Source organism: Stenella coeruleoalba (genome assembly GCF_951394435.1).
Source record: "Stenella coeruleoalba genome assembly, chromosome: 3".
Classification (NCBI taxonomy): domain Eukaryota; kingdom Metazoa; phylum Chordata; class Mammalia; order Artiodactyla; family Delphinidae; genus Stenella; species Stenella coeruleoalba.
The window spans coordinates 27,534,543-27,551,174 of record NC_137148.1 but is presented as its reverse complement, the minus strand read 5'-3'; positions in this window follow the sequence as shown (position 1 = coordinate 27,551,174).

Sequence of the window (16,632 nt, the reverse complement as noted above, 5' to 3'; positions counted from 1 at the left end):
ACTTGGTCTTTAGCAGCCTCTCTTAATCCCTTGTTCTCATGTAACCTCAGAACCAGTCCTGGCCCAAGAATAGCAAAAAGAAAAAGCAGAAGGCTTTTCTGAGAGGTTGAATGTGGTTTAGGAATGTATTGATAGAAGCAGCTGCAAAAATCAGTTGCTGGCAGTATCCTGACGGCACAGTGCCCTCTGGTGTTAGGAAGGGGTACTTTCATCATGCACATTAAGGGCTAAGCAAAGATGATGGGAGCTTCCAGCAGATCTCAGATCCAGAGCACAACATGCTCTTATGCAACTTTATTTGTATTTACCAACAAAAAAAATATTGACTGACATCCAGTGTTATAATTTATGTCTACTACTCTACATACTTTCTAGGACAGTGATTCTCAACATCTCTGCTTTGAGAAGTAGAACAAAATTATTTAAGAGCTACACTACAAAAAATGTTAAAAATAATAGAAGATTGCACATAATCAACTTTTTAGAAATATGAATTAGAGAAGATTCAAGATGATCTATAATCTCTTATTCACTCAGGTAAGAACATTAAAAAAGAAAGGAAGTACAGAGGGTGTGTAACAATGGAAGATTGCATGGAAAGTTCTCCTTTGCTGTTAGTACATCTTAGGAAAACATTCAGCTGGAACATAACCAGGTAAGAATGAATCTGATTACAGTGAGAATGGGGAGACGTGGTCTTTTGGTTGCAAGAAGGAAACTCATTTGGTGATTTTGACAAATAGGAAATTTATTCTTAAACAACATGAAGTAGAAAGGGAAAGGAGAATCTCATCTGTGTAGCCAGGCCAGGTGGATTGCAGGAAAATTGACAACTGGGCCTCATGCGAGGCCCATGCAAAGACTGCAGCTTGATGGTTGATCAGAATCCGAGGTGCTCTGTAGTATAAGGAAGTTGTGCTTTGAACTCTAGTACTCTGCTAGTAACAAGATTCAGTCAGTCTTGTCTTTTGCTTCTCCTCCTATTACCAACTGGCCAATTTATTCCACATGTCCTGGTTCAAGTTACCAGGGAGAATCAGAGTAGTTGTCTAATTGCCAAGCCACATCATCATAAGTCACAGGCCAACTTATGGATGGATTGGTTGTTCCTTAGGTCGGGTGCCTCCCCTGGTCTTATCTGTAATGGCAGAGGGGCTGGTCATGTGGTTTAGCCATTGTGCTGCAGGGATCAGCTGTTTTCCTCATGGACTGTGGGCACCTTTAGAAGGAGATGCTGAGCATGACAGGTGCTGCGAGTGTTATCTCTAAGGCAAAACGTGTTTGTGATTCATTTAGCAGTATTTACAGCTACTATAAAGGAATTTGGGTGCTATTTCACTTAAAAAGAACTAAGAGGGTGTTTTTGTGGAGGTTTTTGTTGGGGAGGGGATGCAAGGGTGCTTAGCTTCTAACAACATCTGACAAGACTAGTTGTTCCATGCAGTGCACTTTGGAAAATGTGACACCACTTATAAGGTGTTCATTATTATGATAAAATTACTTACCAGTCACATTTGGAGTGACACAATGCTTTCCAAATAAATCTTGGCTTATGTTTTAGTCTGAAATCATTAGAGCTATCAGACATATGGTCCTTACTGATATGAATTTTTTCCCTTCTGATTTCTTTGCAGTTAATCCTGCAAATCATTTTGTATCTGAAAAATATGGTTAAAATTGTGAATGCTGTTGAAGCTGATACCAAGCATCATGCAGATTCATAGCATATAGCATCACTATAGACCACAGCACAGAAGATGATGCTGATGCAGATTTATTATATATATATATATATATATATAACCATATGTTTACTCAGGGCACAAGCATAATTACTTGGTCAAATTGAAACTCACTGTCTAACTCTTTGAGTATTTTACACCAATGTTTCTGGTTTACTTTTCAAAACTGTCCAGATGTTCTGTGGGCATTTTGAATGACAGTGTCAACCTTTAGTAGGTGCTTCCAAAATAGAAAGCCTATCTACACCTTGAAGAGGGCACTCTGTGGTGTTTGAACCCTGGTTTCTTCTGAGTTTTCCAGTTTGTTTAGTGGCTTTGCTTCCCATCCTGTTAGAGTTTATTTCAGTGGATCTCATTGTTTTGACCTAATAACATCTAACACATTCCCCATTTTCTACTGCTTTTTTGAAGAATACCTTAGTTCTCTTCTACCTTCTACCTTTCTACCTCCGTTTCCTATCTATCCTTTCGTTAAAGATACGCTTTTTCCCTTCTTGCCTCTACCATAGTAATTTTTTTCTTAAGGGAATTTCTCTCTGCAGCTTAATCAGCTTGTCTTCTTTTGTTTTACTTTCGGTGTAACACTGCTGATTTCTAACACTAAAACTGAAGTGTATTTTCCAAGCACCTCTCCTTCCTCTTGGTCTCCTAAGAACACCTGCTTCCCTGAGACAGAGACTTCAGACACAGGTCTTTTTAATATTTTAATTACCTTCTTCACCTTTGGGCTTGCAATAATTTAATTGAATTGTTTCTCTACTGCAGTCCCCCAAAAGAACATATTGTCTTTGTAATAAAGGCCTATATCCTTGACTTTTTGTCAATAACACAAACTAATTAAAAAATGTTTTTTTTTAATTCTCAAGAGTCTACTTAAGATCACATAGCTGGTGAAACCGCTGGATAAACCACAAAAGTCCAAAAAGTCACTCCCTCCAGGCTTTTATCCTTAAATAGGGTTCAAAAGTCATGCAAAGAGGAGCGGAATTTGGGACAGCTGATCTAGCTCTGCATACCTAGACCTCGTTCTAAAACGACAGCTAGTCCTAGTACTACCACAGAGCAGAGCTCTATAGTCCGTGTGTATCTTAGCTGCCTTTGTGCTTTAATATCCTGCACATGGGCAGAAAAAGACTATAAAAAGCAAATATTATTCCTTTTGACAGTACTTGACAGAATGCCCCAGCCTAATGTGTAGTGCAGGGAAATACTGAAGCAGCCACTCTCTCAGGCAGATCCTGCAGACCCTGTCTGATATCTTCATGTTCTTCAGCTATAAAATGTAGATAAGAATAACACGTGATTCTGGAACTTGTTGGGAGAATAAAATGAAACTAGGTGTATGAAAAGTCCATTGCAAACTCTAAAGGGCTATAAAAGTTAATTATGTTTGGGGAAATGAATGTTCTGGCTAATTACCCTCTCAGGTTTACTCTAGGTTCATTAGGAACTATCCTAAAAAATCCCCCTGAATTAATCTTCAGTTTTGTCATACCTCTTCTTTGCTGAGAACCTTACAATGATTTTTCATTGCCTAGAGCAAAGGTTGTCCTTATCCTAGCAATAAAGAGCTTTCACGACTTAGGCCCTGGTAACTTTCCAGTTTATGTTTCTTCTCTGCCCTCATAAATTCCAGTGAAATAGATGTACCCCAGGAGAGGTGACAGTGTTTTTCTGTATCCTGGCCTTTGCTCACTTGCTCATGATCTTAGCCCTTCAGATCCATCTAAATCTTGCCATTTGTCTATGGCCAGCATAAGGCCTTAGCAAACCTCATAGTTACCATTTGTATCTAGAGCATATGTTGGGTATATATTTCTTTTGGAAGTTAATCAGATGTTGGGAACCTGAATGTTCCTCATGGCAATTAAGGGTCACATTTGCAGCGTTTCTCACCTCTCCCTTTTTCTGTGCAGGCTCATAGGACTCAGCTTACTTCCCTTTTCTCTGAAGATGCCAGAAGCTACTTTCTTTCCAGAGACTTTTCTTCCTCCGAGACAGATTGTGAGATGGGATTCTTCTCACCTCCTCTCTCGTGTATGTCGCTGAAATGAAGTCCATAGTGTTTCTTATTTTAAGCATTTGCATTTGCCTTTGTAGAGAGTAGATGGGGGAATGACAGAGGACAGAGGTAGCAAATAGGGAGACACGTGATCAATTTTACAGTGTTCTAATATTCTCCTTCCTTCACCTGTGTTTTCTGGGTCCTTTCCTGCTCTGTGATCTGCTTCTTTTATCTCAGCACAGAGCTCAAGGAGCACCACTTCTCCAGTTCCTCACCATTCAGGGGCCCTCTGGCTGTAGGATGGTCATTTACATCCCAGGGGCTCCAGCCTAGGTGCTTCACATTCAAACATCTGTGTTCCAGGTGGAAATCTCTACTGCTTTTGAGCAACTTATTTAATCCCCATAATTATTCTGCATGGTACCTCATCATTTTGGAAACAGATTTAGGGAGGTTAAGTGGTTTGGTCACAGTTATAGAGTTAGTAAAATCAGGGCTAGGAGTGGACCACAGGTCTATTTGTCTCCAAAATGTATGTTTCTTCCACTCTTCCAAACTGCGTCACCTCAACACTGGGTGATTTCCTGGCAATCATGGACTATCACATGAAAGCATATGAAGGCATTCCTGTTGTTATGTTGATCTTAGTGTTTGTATCTTTTATCATTTTTAACTTTTATTTTAATATTTAGGAATATTGTCTCCGTATTCTTCATACAGCTAACTGAAGACAGAAACATTGTTTTATGTGTCACTGTATTAGCCACTGCACCTTTACTAAGGGTTTACTGCATAGCATGTGTTTACCGTATATTTATTGGTTAGTTGTTCCAGAAAGGTTTTCAGGAATAAATAGCTTCTTTTGCCTGTTTTCTTTTTTATGTATAGTGTAACTAGGATCATAATTCTAATTTTTCTTCACTGAGTGACAGTCTTGCAAGTGAAGAGTGATCTCAGCACATGACAAACGACAAAACAAAACCAAAACATGTTTAAAATTGTGTGTCTATAACGGGCCACGTAGAAATGGGGTAGGGGTTTAAAAACAAAAGGTCCTGGACAGAGAAGCAGAATTTAGAGATGATGGCCAATGTATAGAGAGTTTACACTTTTTTTCAGGACCAATGAAGAGACATAAGAAGGATTAGGTCTATCAGATTTGTCTTAGGAATGTTACGCGGGCTGTACCAGAGAGAGTGGATTGTAGTGGAGTGAAGCTGGAAGCAGAGTGATGTGGTCCCCCTTATTTGGGATCTAGCTTTACTTCCCCAGCCCCACCCAACTTCCCACATTACTGTCCTAGCCAGGATGCGTAATCCTGTTAATCAGTGGGAAATTGAGTTTCCACTAGACAATGTCCCACCTCAAATAATCAGGCAGGAGGAGTTTCCTCTCACTTAGCTTTTTTATTCTATTCAGATCTTCAGTGGATCATTAGGAAGGCGCAGTCCGCTTTAGTCTACTCATTCAGATGTTACTCTTATCCAGAAATACCCTCACAGACACGCCCAGAAAAATGGGGAAGACAAACTGGCCAAGCCTGGGTCATGAACTTCTGGGGCTGAATCTCCTCCGGGGCCAAGGGAGACCCACCCAAGTGATGCAGGATGAAGATAAGTGGTTTTCCAATGGAAGGTGGGGAAAACAGTCCAATAAACTTATCTTCTTTTTGGCCATACAAGTAATACACAATTACATTTTTATTTTATAAAATTGCACACTCTTCACTACATTTAAAAAGGATATATTGACAATATGTTACCAATCCTTGATTGATAAGTAGGTAGATAAATAGATGATACATAGATAGTAAATATATAGATTTTAGCATCAGTGATAGGCTCAATATAACTGTAGGTACCGGGGCCACAAAAATGAGTGAGACCTGGGGTTCTTAGTCTCATGAAACTCATGACCAATGAGGAAATTTAAACAAGTAAACAACCATTATAAAACAGTGTGATAATCACTAACAGGTATGATGTTAGATAATGATTGGTGAAATAAAAACTCATATTCTAAGGATGAGTTAAGGAACATTTAAACATAAAATTTTTTCTCTGCCCTTTGGCCTCCTCTTTCACCTCTACTGTGCATTGTGTAGCTGCATTATGCATCAACCACACCCCCCTTTTGGCAGAAATACTGGCTCAACCATAAAGAGCAACTATCTCCTAGCACCAACAACTCCTAAACGATTATGTTCCTTTTTGATCTTGTTACCTGAAAACTGGGTTCTCCTCTTGGTGGGTGTTGAGCCAGTAGACACAACAGAGCTAAAGATCACGAGAAGGAAGGATTTATTACTTGCGGGAAGTAAGGAGAACACTGGGGATCACTCCCAAAGCAGTGTCTCCCAAACAGCAAAATTGGGGAAGTTTTAAGCTAAGGGTACATGTATATTCGTGAAGGGGCTTGAGCAGAGGAGAATTCAGCCTAGAATTGGGGCACAGGTTGATTGAAGTCATCATTCTATCCTCCACCTGGGTGGGGGGGCCTTAGTTCCTGCAGAACTCAAAGATATGTTGTGTATATACCTTGAGGAGCCAGGACCCTGCCCCAAGGCTGCACTATTGTTTCTTGACTGTTCCTCCCTAGTTTCTGCATTCCCTCCCTTAAAATCATTAATTACTTTGACCTGTTTAAGGGCAAGCATTGTGGCCAGGCTTAGGTCCAAAATGGCTTAGGCCAAAATGGATTCTCTTATGTCAAGAAAGCCATTTCTGGTTCTCTTTCTCAGGGGACCCCCTAACCTGTCTCCTTACAATCTTGTAAAGGGTCACAATGATCCACCATTTTGTATTTTCAGATTTAGATTGTGCAAACTATCTACATCATTTAATGTATAGCCCCATCTCAAAAACGTATATAACTGTGGGGTTTTTTTTGGTAATTCTTTTTTTTTTTTAATTTTAAAATTTTATTTATTTATTTTGGCTGCATTGGGTCTTCGTTGCTGCATGCAGACTTTCTCTAGTTGCGGTGAGCGGGAGCTACTCTTTGTTGCGGTGGGCTTCTCATTGCGGTGGCTTCTCTTGTTGCGGGGAACGGGCTATAGGTGCACGGGCTTCAGTAGTTGTAGCACACAGGCTCAGTAGTTGTGGCACGTGGGCTCAGTAGTTGTGGCTCACGGACTCTAGAGCTCAGGCTCAGTAGTTGTGGCACATGGGCTTCGTTGCTCCACGGCATGTGGGATCTTCCCAGACCAGGGCTTGAACCTGTGTCCCCTGCATTGGCAGGCAGATTCTTAACCACTGCACCACCAGGGAAGCCCTATAACTGTGCTTTGACTTCTAACACCCGAAATAGTTTTGAGAGCTTTCTGAGAGGCTGTTCCAGGTTAAAATCCTCAATTTGGCTTGAATAAAATTTTGCATTTCTTTCTTAGATCAACTGATTAATTTTTCATTGACATGATCTTGCATAAAAGAATAAAATCCTTCTTGGTCTTTTATGGTGCTATTTCTTGCCTTTTTTGGCATTTGTGGGGAACATAAAAATAAAGAAGATAAACACACTGGATTTAGAGTCAGCAGACTGTGGGTAACCTCTAGCTCTGGGTCCTTAATTAAGCAAGGATATGACCACTATTTGTTCTGTTGTTATGAGTGTAAAATGAGGAGGTTGAACTAGATTATCCTCTAGATCACTCTTTTAAAATTCTAAATATTTAGATGTATGAGATTGTACTAATCCATGGTGACTTCATGGGAATTGTTGAATAGTCAGGATGTACATGAACTGAGAAGCCACTAGATGTCATACACTTCATAGATTTTGCTTATCAAACCCTATTTTAAATGCCAGGTTATACGGGAAGCTGAATGGGACCTTAAAATTCATGTTGTTCAATCATGTCAGTTAATTAAAAACAAAAATAGACTATTTGAACTAGATAAATCAAGTGATTTAGCTAAGATCACATAGCTAGTTAGCATTAAAACTAGATTTCTTGACTTCTATTCCAGTGGACTTTCCTCTCATTAAAGTAAGTAAATCTTGGAAAAGATGTTTTTGCATCAGTTATCAACTGATTATTTTTTTTTTCTTCTTGAAATTATTCAGAGTAATTTTGGGGGTCTGGAGTAGATTGTTCAAATTGTTGTGACTTAATTTAGTACCAGTAACACTGGGCAAAAAAGTAATATTGTTCATAGATTCCTACTCTGCTTTGAGACCTGTTGGCAGATAACTCACAGGAGGATATAAGAAACTGGGTAGATGTGAATGAAAATGGAAATCAAAGTTCACAACCACCTAGCTTATCTGAAGGTTAGACTTTGGCAACCTCAGGTTTTCCTTTCTTAACATGGTCCTGAGTGGAAAAGTTGAAAAGGGCTTTCTTTGAAAAGTGAAACAGCATTCTTAAGATCTCTGCACCAAACTTATTAACAATAATTTCTATGTCATTCCTTGAACCTTATCTGACATGCCGTTTTTAATAAACATGGTTGTCTAATTCTTGGTTTAGATGACTTCAGGGTGTTTGAAACAGAAATGGGACTGTAAGAGGCAGGCCCACTAAAATGGGAAGTTACAGCAGATAGCCTGAAAGGAATAAGGGGGAAAATTGCTAAACTCAAAGGAACAAAACTATATTACATAATTATAAGATAATGATATTTACATTTATATTCGGCTCTTCAAGAAAAGGTTAAATTGCATTGACTATCCTTTATGACATATAAGTTTTTTGAGAAGGATTTCTTACAAAATGATTAAAATGCAGCTTTGGTGTCCAAAAGGAATGTTTTGTTTATATGAGAAAGTCATTTATGTAATGCTTATAAATGAGAAGTTATAATAAATCCTTTTTTCGGGATGGCGCTGGGAATGGATCCTGTATATAAACAATGAGTCTGTTAATACTGTTTCATTTCCTGAGTAAATTGAGAATAATACTACTACTGCATAGGGGCACTATGGGATGTTTTTTTGGTTTGTTTGTTTTTGTTTTGCCGTACGCGGGCCTCTCACTGTTGTGGCCTCTCCCGTTGCGGAGCACAGGCTCCGGACACGCAGGCTCAGTGGCCATGGCTCGCGGGCCCAGCCGCTCTGTAGCATGTGGGATCTTCCCAGACTGGGGCACGAACCCGTGTCCCCTGCATTGGCAGGCGGACTCCCAACCACTGCGCCACCAGGGAAGCCCCCTGGGATGTTTGAAAGAGTGTGGAAAGTGGGAAGTGCTACATAACTGTAAGCTATTAAGATGATGACAGTAAGGAAAAGTGAACGCACATGCCCTCCCAAGAAAAGCTCTCTGTGGGGAGATGAGCTGAGAAAACAGGAGAACCCAGAATTTAAAAAGACAGAATAACAGAAAGGAGGGTGGGCCATGGGTTAACTTCTCTGTGGTGGTAAATAACAGGACTGATCTACTTTCTGAAAGATAAGAAATGATCAGAGAGATTCTGCCAGGGATTGGAAAATGGGGACACTCTGAACCAGTACTGAGGTGTGACTCATCTGTGTTCATGAATGCATGTAACACTATGGCTCTCCAGCTGGGATGGAACTTTGTGAAGCTAAGGGACCAGATCTTGTATTCTCCCCATTTTTTTTTTTTTTCCTGCTCAAATGCAACATGAAGGAACACCAGGACCTGTATAGCATCTTCCTTAAGCTATTTTCAGTTTTATTTTATATCTGCCCTGGGTTGGACAACTGGGGTATTCTGCTGTTTTTCCTATTTTATGTAGTCTGGCTTCAGTCTTTTTCTCCCTCTTTTTAAATCTCTTGTTGAATTTATACTCACAAAATAAGAGTTGCTTGTTGTAGGCAAATTCCATTTGGTTTCAATGAGGAAGCAAGACAAGTTGGCCATTACCTGTGTTCGCATTTTTCAGGCATGTGCGGATTGAATTACTGTATTCCCTCAACATAGAAATACTGGTTATTCCTAGTAAATAACCAGCAAATATGCTTTATTTCAATGTGGGAATTTCATATTCTCCTGTATATTACTGGAAAAAAATTTATTTCCCACATATTTTGATTCCATCGTAGTAGTGCTGGTCATGTTGTTTTGTGTTCCCATTATAAACTTTGTTTGTCAGGCTTTTGTAACTTGGCTGTAAAATTCTGCCTCAAGTCTGAGACTTGCTCTTAATCCCAGAGCCATTTAGGAAAGAAGAAAATAAATTTACCTTAAATTGAATAAAATGTTAAAGAGTCAAAATAATTAACAGCTACTCAATACTCTGCAATGGCCTATATGGAAAAAGAATCTAAAAAGAGTGGATATATGTATATGTATAACTGGTTCACCTTGCTGTATACCTGAAACTAATACAACATTGTAAATCGACTATACTCCAATAAAAATTAAAAAAAAATTAACATCAAAACCTCCAATGGTTCAAATCTAGTTGCTATTTCTTTTTTTTTTTATCAACTCCAAACCCTAAAGCATAATTTTTGAATTCACTAAGTTCTTTCATTCTATATGACTTTTAGTATAGTTTGGAAGTTCATCTTTGGATCAGAGAAAGACGTTGTATCTCAGCAAATAAACCGACATAACATCTGGGTGAGAAAATAATTCTATTTGTAAAAGTTTCTTGTTTTTAACAAAGTAGCTTTGTAAGGGTTACATAGTAGAAGGGCAGACGACACAATGGGCCAGGAGAAACCATTTATGTGTGTTCTGATGCTGTCTTTTTTCAACCTCAGTGATAAACCCATGGAGGGGGTTTAATAAGCAGGATTATTAAACCTGTTTATTAACCTTTTCTCTCTTGAGTTACTTGCATATGTTTTCCCTTTTTAAGGATTTAGTTCAAATTCTACTTTTTATTTTAATAGCAAGGGTGTTCTGGGGATAGAAGCGAAGAGAACAAAGCTACACATCAAATTCACTTTGTAAAAGTCTCTCTTTAGAGCTTATCAGTAAGTGAGCCCGGGTGTTGTAGAAGTAAAATACTTTTTTCAGTTGAACTGTCTTTCTGGACACCTAATTTGTAACTGCCAATTTGTCTGCACTCCTCAGCTTTTAACCTACGGGCTCAATGATCATTGGAGTGACCCTGAGGCTTTCATTGAACTTACTTTCAGAGATCAAGCCTCCAGTTGGGGACACTCCCCCTGGGGACGTTTTCTGCATCCACTGACTTCAAAGCAAACTGAGCCCAGAGGGAGACAAGCACAGTGGGGGGATGTCTGAGCCAAAGTTTTATCAAGAATATTTTGGGGTAGGGTTCTTGGGATGAACAAACCTATGTACAACATTTAATCAACTTCAAAGCCCTAAATGATAATGTTTGGTTTTAGTAAGTTCAATTTGAATTGAAAGCCAATCAGTTGAAAAAAATAGCAAATGTGTTATGGGACCGCAAGCTAAACATACTTCCTGAAAGAAATGACCTCCTTTAAGGTTCTGTAAGTGCAGGAAGGAATATGGGGTGGGAATGGGGATAAGAGAATCCCCGTCACCACCTTGCTGGGTGATTTTCAGCTGGGTGACTCTTTGAAAGTCAGTTCCTTTCTATACACATACACAGAGAGAGAGAGAGAAAGTAAAGAAAAGAAAATTGAGCTATCACTATCATAATAGTTGTTTTTTATTGTTCATCCAGGAATTGGAAACTCTGGAAAGGGCCAAGTAGCAAATATTTTCAGCTTTACAGACCACATGGTCTCTGTTGCAGCTACTCAGTGCTGTTGTGAACAGAAAGCAGTCATAGACAATATGTAAATGATGAGTGTGAATGTGTTCCAGTAAAACTTTACAAAAACTGGTGGTCTGCGGGCCATAATTCGCTGACTCTGGGTTTAATGCATGCTTGCATACTTATTATGTGCCAGGCACCGCGTTGACTGCTTTACGTACATTAGTACATCCGATGAGGAAGATACTATTTTTTGTAATTTATTTATTTATTTGTGGCTGCGTAGGGTCTTTGTTGCTGCGAGCAGGCTTCCTCTAGTTGCCGTGAGCTGGGGTTACTCTTAGTTGCGGCTGCAGTGGCTTCTCTTGTTGTGGAGCACGCTCTCTAGGCGCGTGGGCTTCAGTAGTTGTGGCTCGCGGGCTCTAGAGCATGGGCTCAGTAGTTGTGGCACACAGGCTTAGTTGCTCTGTGGCATGTGGGGTCTTCCTGGCCCAGGGCTCGAACCCATGTCCTCTGCATTGGCAGGGGGATTCTTAACCACTGCGCCACCAGGGAAGCCCGAGGAAGGTACTGTTATTGTCATCAGCCTATGAATGAGGAAACCAAAGCTCAGAGAGGTAATCCACTTGCACAAGAACACATGTAGCTGGTAAATGGCAGAGCTGAGTGCTGGCATCACATCCACCTGCCTCAGCCTCAAGACAGACGTACCTACCTAAGAGAGCTTCCATAAGAGAACTGCTAGGCTACATCACTGTAGACTGGGAAACGTGACCCAAATCTTAATAACTCCAACTGGTGAGTGCCGTAGTATATTTTGCCACCAAACATATTTTCCAGATGATTCTTGTAATTTAGCTTTGGTAATAGGGGTCAAAATAATTTTTTTTCAGATATACGACTCTACTTGTTTCATTCATATTTTAGCTTACAAGGGAGGGATTCTTCTTCTCTCCAAATGTATTTAATAATTTTTCCACTTGTTTTTCTCCCCTGAAAGCAAGAGAAGTGTTAAGATGTACTGTTTACTTAGATCTGAGTTCCTCATTTTAAGTGAAAAAACCCCAAAGCATATTATTTCTGTTTTTCCCCTAAGAGAAAAAAAAAAAAAGAAATGGAAACAATGAGAAAGCTTTGGCAAATACCATAAAGATGGTGAATTGGGGCTTCCCTGGTGGCGTAGTGGTTGAGAGTCCGCCTGCCGATGCAGTGGACACGGTTCGTGCCCCGGTCCGGGAAGATCCCACATGCCGCGGAGCGGCTGGGCCCGTGAGCCATGGCCGCCGAGCCTGCGCGTCCGGAGCCTGTGCTCTGCAACGGGAGAGACCACAACAGTGAGAGGCCCGCGTACCACAAAAAAAAAAAAAAAAAAAAGATGGTGAATTGTATTGTAATTCAACATGAATGCCATCTGCATCCTCTTGTGCGATTTGACAGTCATTGAAGGGCTTGTGTTTTTAGCTGTCTGGCATTTGTAATGTGGAAAGTGTATGCATTTTTACAGTAAGGTTGTTGGACTGTTTCTCAGGCGGAACAGCTCATCTGTCAAGACTTAGAAGTATACAGAGAATCCAAGTTGGTTTATCTCCATCAGGGAGAGGAGAGCTCCCCAATACCTCACGTCTTCCAACTGGCTCTGCCTGGCTCTCAGGGCAGGCTGGGACTGAATAAGAAAACAGCAGAGTATTGACTGGAGAGTTCCCATATTTTCAATGTAGTAGAAAGAACCAACTGTCAAGACTTTCTGTACATTGGCTGTGATCTGTGATGCCCTTCACAACTCTTCTTTTAGATTTCCCAGGAGATCTTATCAGAGGGCCTCTGAAAGGAAACATGGGCTCAAAGGAAGGTCTGTAGTACATCAAAGGTTCCCAATGAACCTGACCTAGGAAGGTGAACTTCCTCACTTCAAAGGTTACTCTTAACCAATTAGGTCTGGAAGGCACAAACAGACCCCAAGATCTGGGCTTCCAGAACAAAGTATACGTACATATCCATGTATGTATGTTTCCATGGCTAGGTCACCTGGAGCATCCTTTCTTTATGATGGAGACATTCTGGCTTCTGAAGCTTGGTGAGTTTGCCCTGGAGTTTGTATTGGAGTCATGCATGTTTTGTGGACAGTAAACGTCCTTGGCAATTCTCTGAAGGTCTTGGATGAACTCTGTTGAAGGTTGGGTTCGACCAAATCAGCGTTTATAGTTTATTTTCTGGGAGTGGTGATTCAGGTGCACAGCTGCCACTAAAACCATCATCAAGCAGTAATTAGTGATTCGTTTGGACAACAGTGTACATCAGCACCATCACCTCTCTTTCCAGAGTCTCTCACTTCCAGGAATTCCACATTTTGGGGTCCCCATGCTGAACCCTCATTTCTGTGCCCCACTCAAGCCTGGCCTTTCCAGGCTTGCTATGTATCTCTATTTCAAATTCATTTCTCTAATCCTGGCACAGACATGTTTCTTGTGTTGGCATAAAGTCTCATTGCATTGTTTTTAAGAAAATTAATCTGCCACTTTTTTAAAAATTGCAATTAGATCTGAAGGGGGAAAAACTAGATAAAATTTCTCATTGCTTTTTTTTTTCCTAACAAAGGAATAGCAATTGTATCAGGTATTAGATTGAATTAAAGTTCTCCAGGAGAATAAAACATTTATGTATATAAAACATTAAGGTACATGGTTACATTAGAGGTAGCATTAAACTTTTGAAGACCAGATGTTTCAAGGGGAACTACTTACAAATGAATTGGAACTGCCACGTTTATGGTAATAGAATATAAAACAAGGCACACATGTAAACCGTTTCATCTTTTTATAGAGACACCAGGGCAAAGATGTGGTATTTAAATTCTTGAATTATCTGAAGAGTTCAATTAATTATCTTCTTATTCATGTAGAATATATCTTCCAAGGAATTACAGAGCTTTTTTTTTTTTTTTTTTTTTTTTTTGCTGTATGTGGGCCTCTCACTGTTGTGGCCTCTCCCGTTGCGGAGCACAGGCTCCAGATGCGCAGGCTCAGTGGCCATGGCCCATGGGCCCAGCCGCTCTGTGGCATGTGGGATCTTCCCGGACCCGGGCACGAACCTGCGTGCCCTGCATCGGCAGGCAGACTCTCAACCACTGCACCACCAGGGAAGCCCTACAGAGCTTATTTTTATGATTGTTCCCAGAGAAAGGTAATTACCCTCTTCTTTTTCATTTCCGGTAAAATTTACTTTTCTGGAAGGAGTAAAAGATGAAATAAGATTAAACATTTAGTTACAAATCCCACTCCTGGGCATATACCCCGAGAAAACCATAATTCGAAAAGAACACGTACCCCATTGTTCATTGCAGCGCTATTTACAATAGCCAGGACGTGGAAGCAACCTAAATGTCCATCAACAGATGAATGGATAAAGAAGATGTGGTACATATATACAATGCAATATTACTCAGCCATAAAAAAGAACAAAATAATGCCATTTGCAGCAACATGGATGGACGTAGAGATTGTCATATTGAGTGAAGTAAGTCAGACACAGAAAGACAAATATCATATGATATCGCTTATATGTGGAATCTAGAAAAAGGGGTACAAATGAACATATTTACAAAACAGAAGTAGAGCCATGGGTGTAGAAAACAAACTTATCGTTACCAGGGGATATGAGGGGAAGGGATAAATGGGGAGATTGGGATTGACATAGACACACTACTCTATATAAAATAGATAATAAGAACCTGCTGTATAGTACAGGGAACTCTACTCAATACTCTGTAATGGCCTATATGGGGAAAAAAAAAAAGAGTGGATACAGGTATATGTATGTCTGATTCACTTTGCTGTACACCTGAAACGAACACAGCGTTGTAAATCAACTCTAATAGAAATTTTTAAAAAAAGAAAGGACAATCAAAAACCAAAACCAGCATCCCTACACCCGTCCGCCTGAGAACATCATCAGAGAATTTAAAAGCGGCTTCCCTGCAGTGCACGGTCCCCCCTGACCCCACTGTCATAGGGTTTTCATGGATGTAGGTACAGGCCCCAACCCCAGAAATGCTCAGTAACCATCACTGTTACTGTTATTACTATTATCACTGGCTGAAGGAGTTCACAGGAGGAAAGACTCCAAGGGGACAGCCCCAGGGGATGGCTGTAAGGCCCCTGTATGGGGCATGGCAGGTCTCATTAGCTAGCACCATCCCAGGGAACGTCTGACACAGATGAAACCAGGGTTTATATGAAAAAAAAAAAATTACAAAGCAGCAGAGAAATTTGTCAATTCTTGTTTTCGTAAGTTTATCATGAAAGACACCTCTTTTAAATTTATAGCATGGTCAGAATTTAGAGAATCATGCTATCCAAAGCAAATTAAATTAATGACAGGGTAGTACCACCTCCTCCTTTACAAAAGAAAAAATTCTTTTTCTGCTTATAATAATAATAATATATATATATATATCCACCATAGAACATTTGGAAAAGATAATATTATATGAAGTTATATAAAAATATTCATAATCCTACTGCCCATAAATAGCAACTGTTACCATTTTGGTATATTTCCTTCCAGCCCTTATCCATGCATGGATACGCAGTGCATACACACTAGTGTGCACATACCAGTGGGGTCACAGTAAGAATATGAACCAAAATGTAACTGGATTGTGTCCCCATCTGCATGGTTCAGCCTTCAACTGTAGCCCTCCGGCTCCACTTCACCCTAGTCAACTCTGGGAGCCTCTGGGATATTCCAAAAGAGCTCCAATAATTTCTCATGGGCTGTTCTATTTCTCTGATTGCTTTCTTCTGCCCTTGCTTCTTGCAGTATCCCCAGAATGTAGAAGAATGATTGGCACAGAGGCTGCTCATAAGCATTTATTGAGGTGTTGAAGAAATACAAAGTCTCCTTGAGAGACATGCCCCAACAGTGTCCCAACTGTTGGTACCCTTTCTGAGGAAGCTGTTGACCCACAAAGAGTGCAGTCTCCTTACGCTTCCCAAAGTTCTCACAGTACTGGAGGAATGCTTCACACAAAGGTGTAGAGAAAGCCCCGCTTCCTAGCTCTGTGCCACACTTTGTCACCCAGAACATCAATGCCTTACTGAGCAGGTCTCCACACCTCATGGAGTCCCTTTACAAACATTTCCTACAGCTTTTGCCTGTAGTCCCCCCTTCACTGGACTCAGTCCTAGGGTTGGGAATAATATCTGAAACTGGCATGATGACATCTTCTCTGGATTTGTGTGTCCTGATTTCTCCTCTCCAAAATTTTTCACACAAGTGA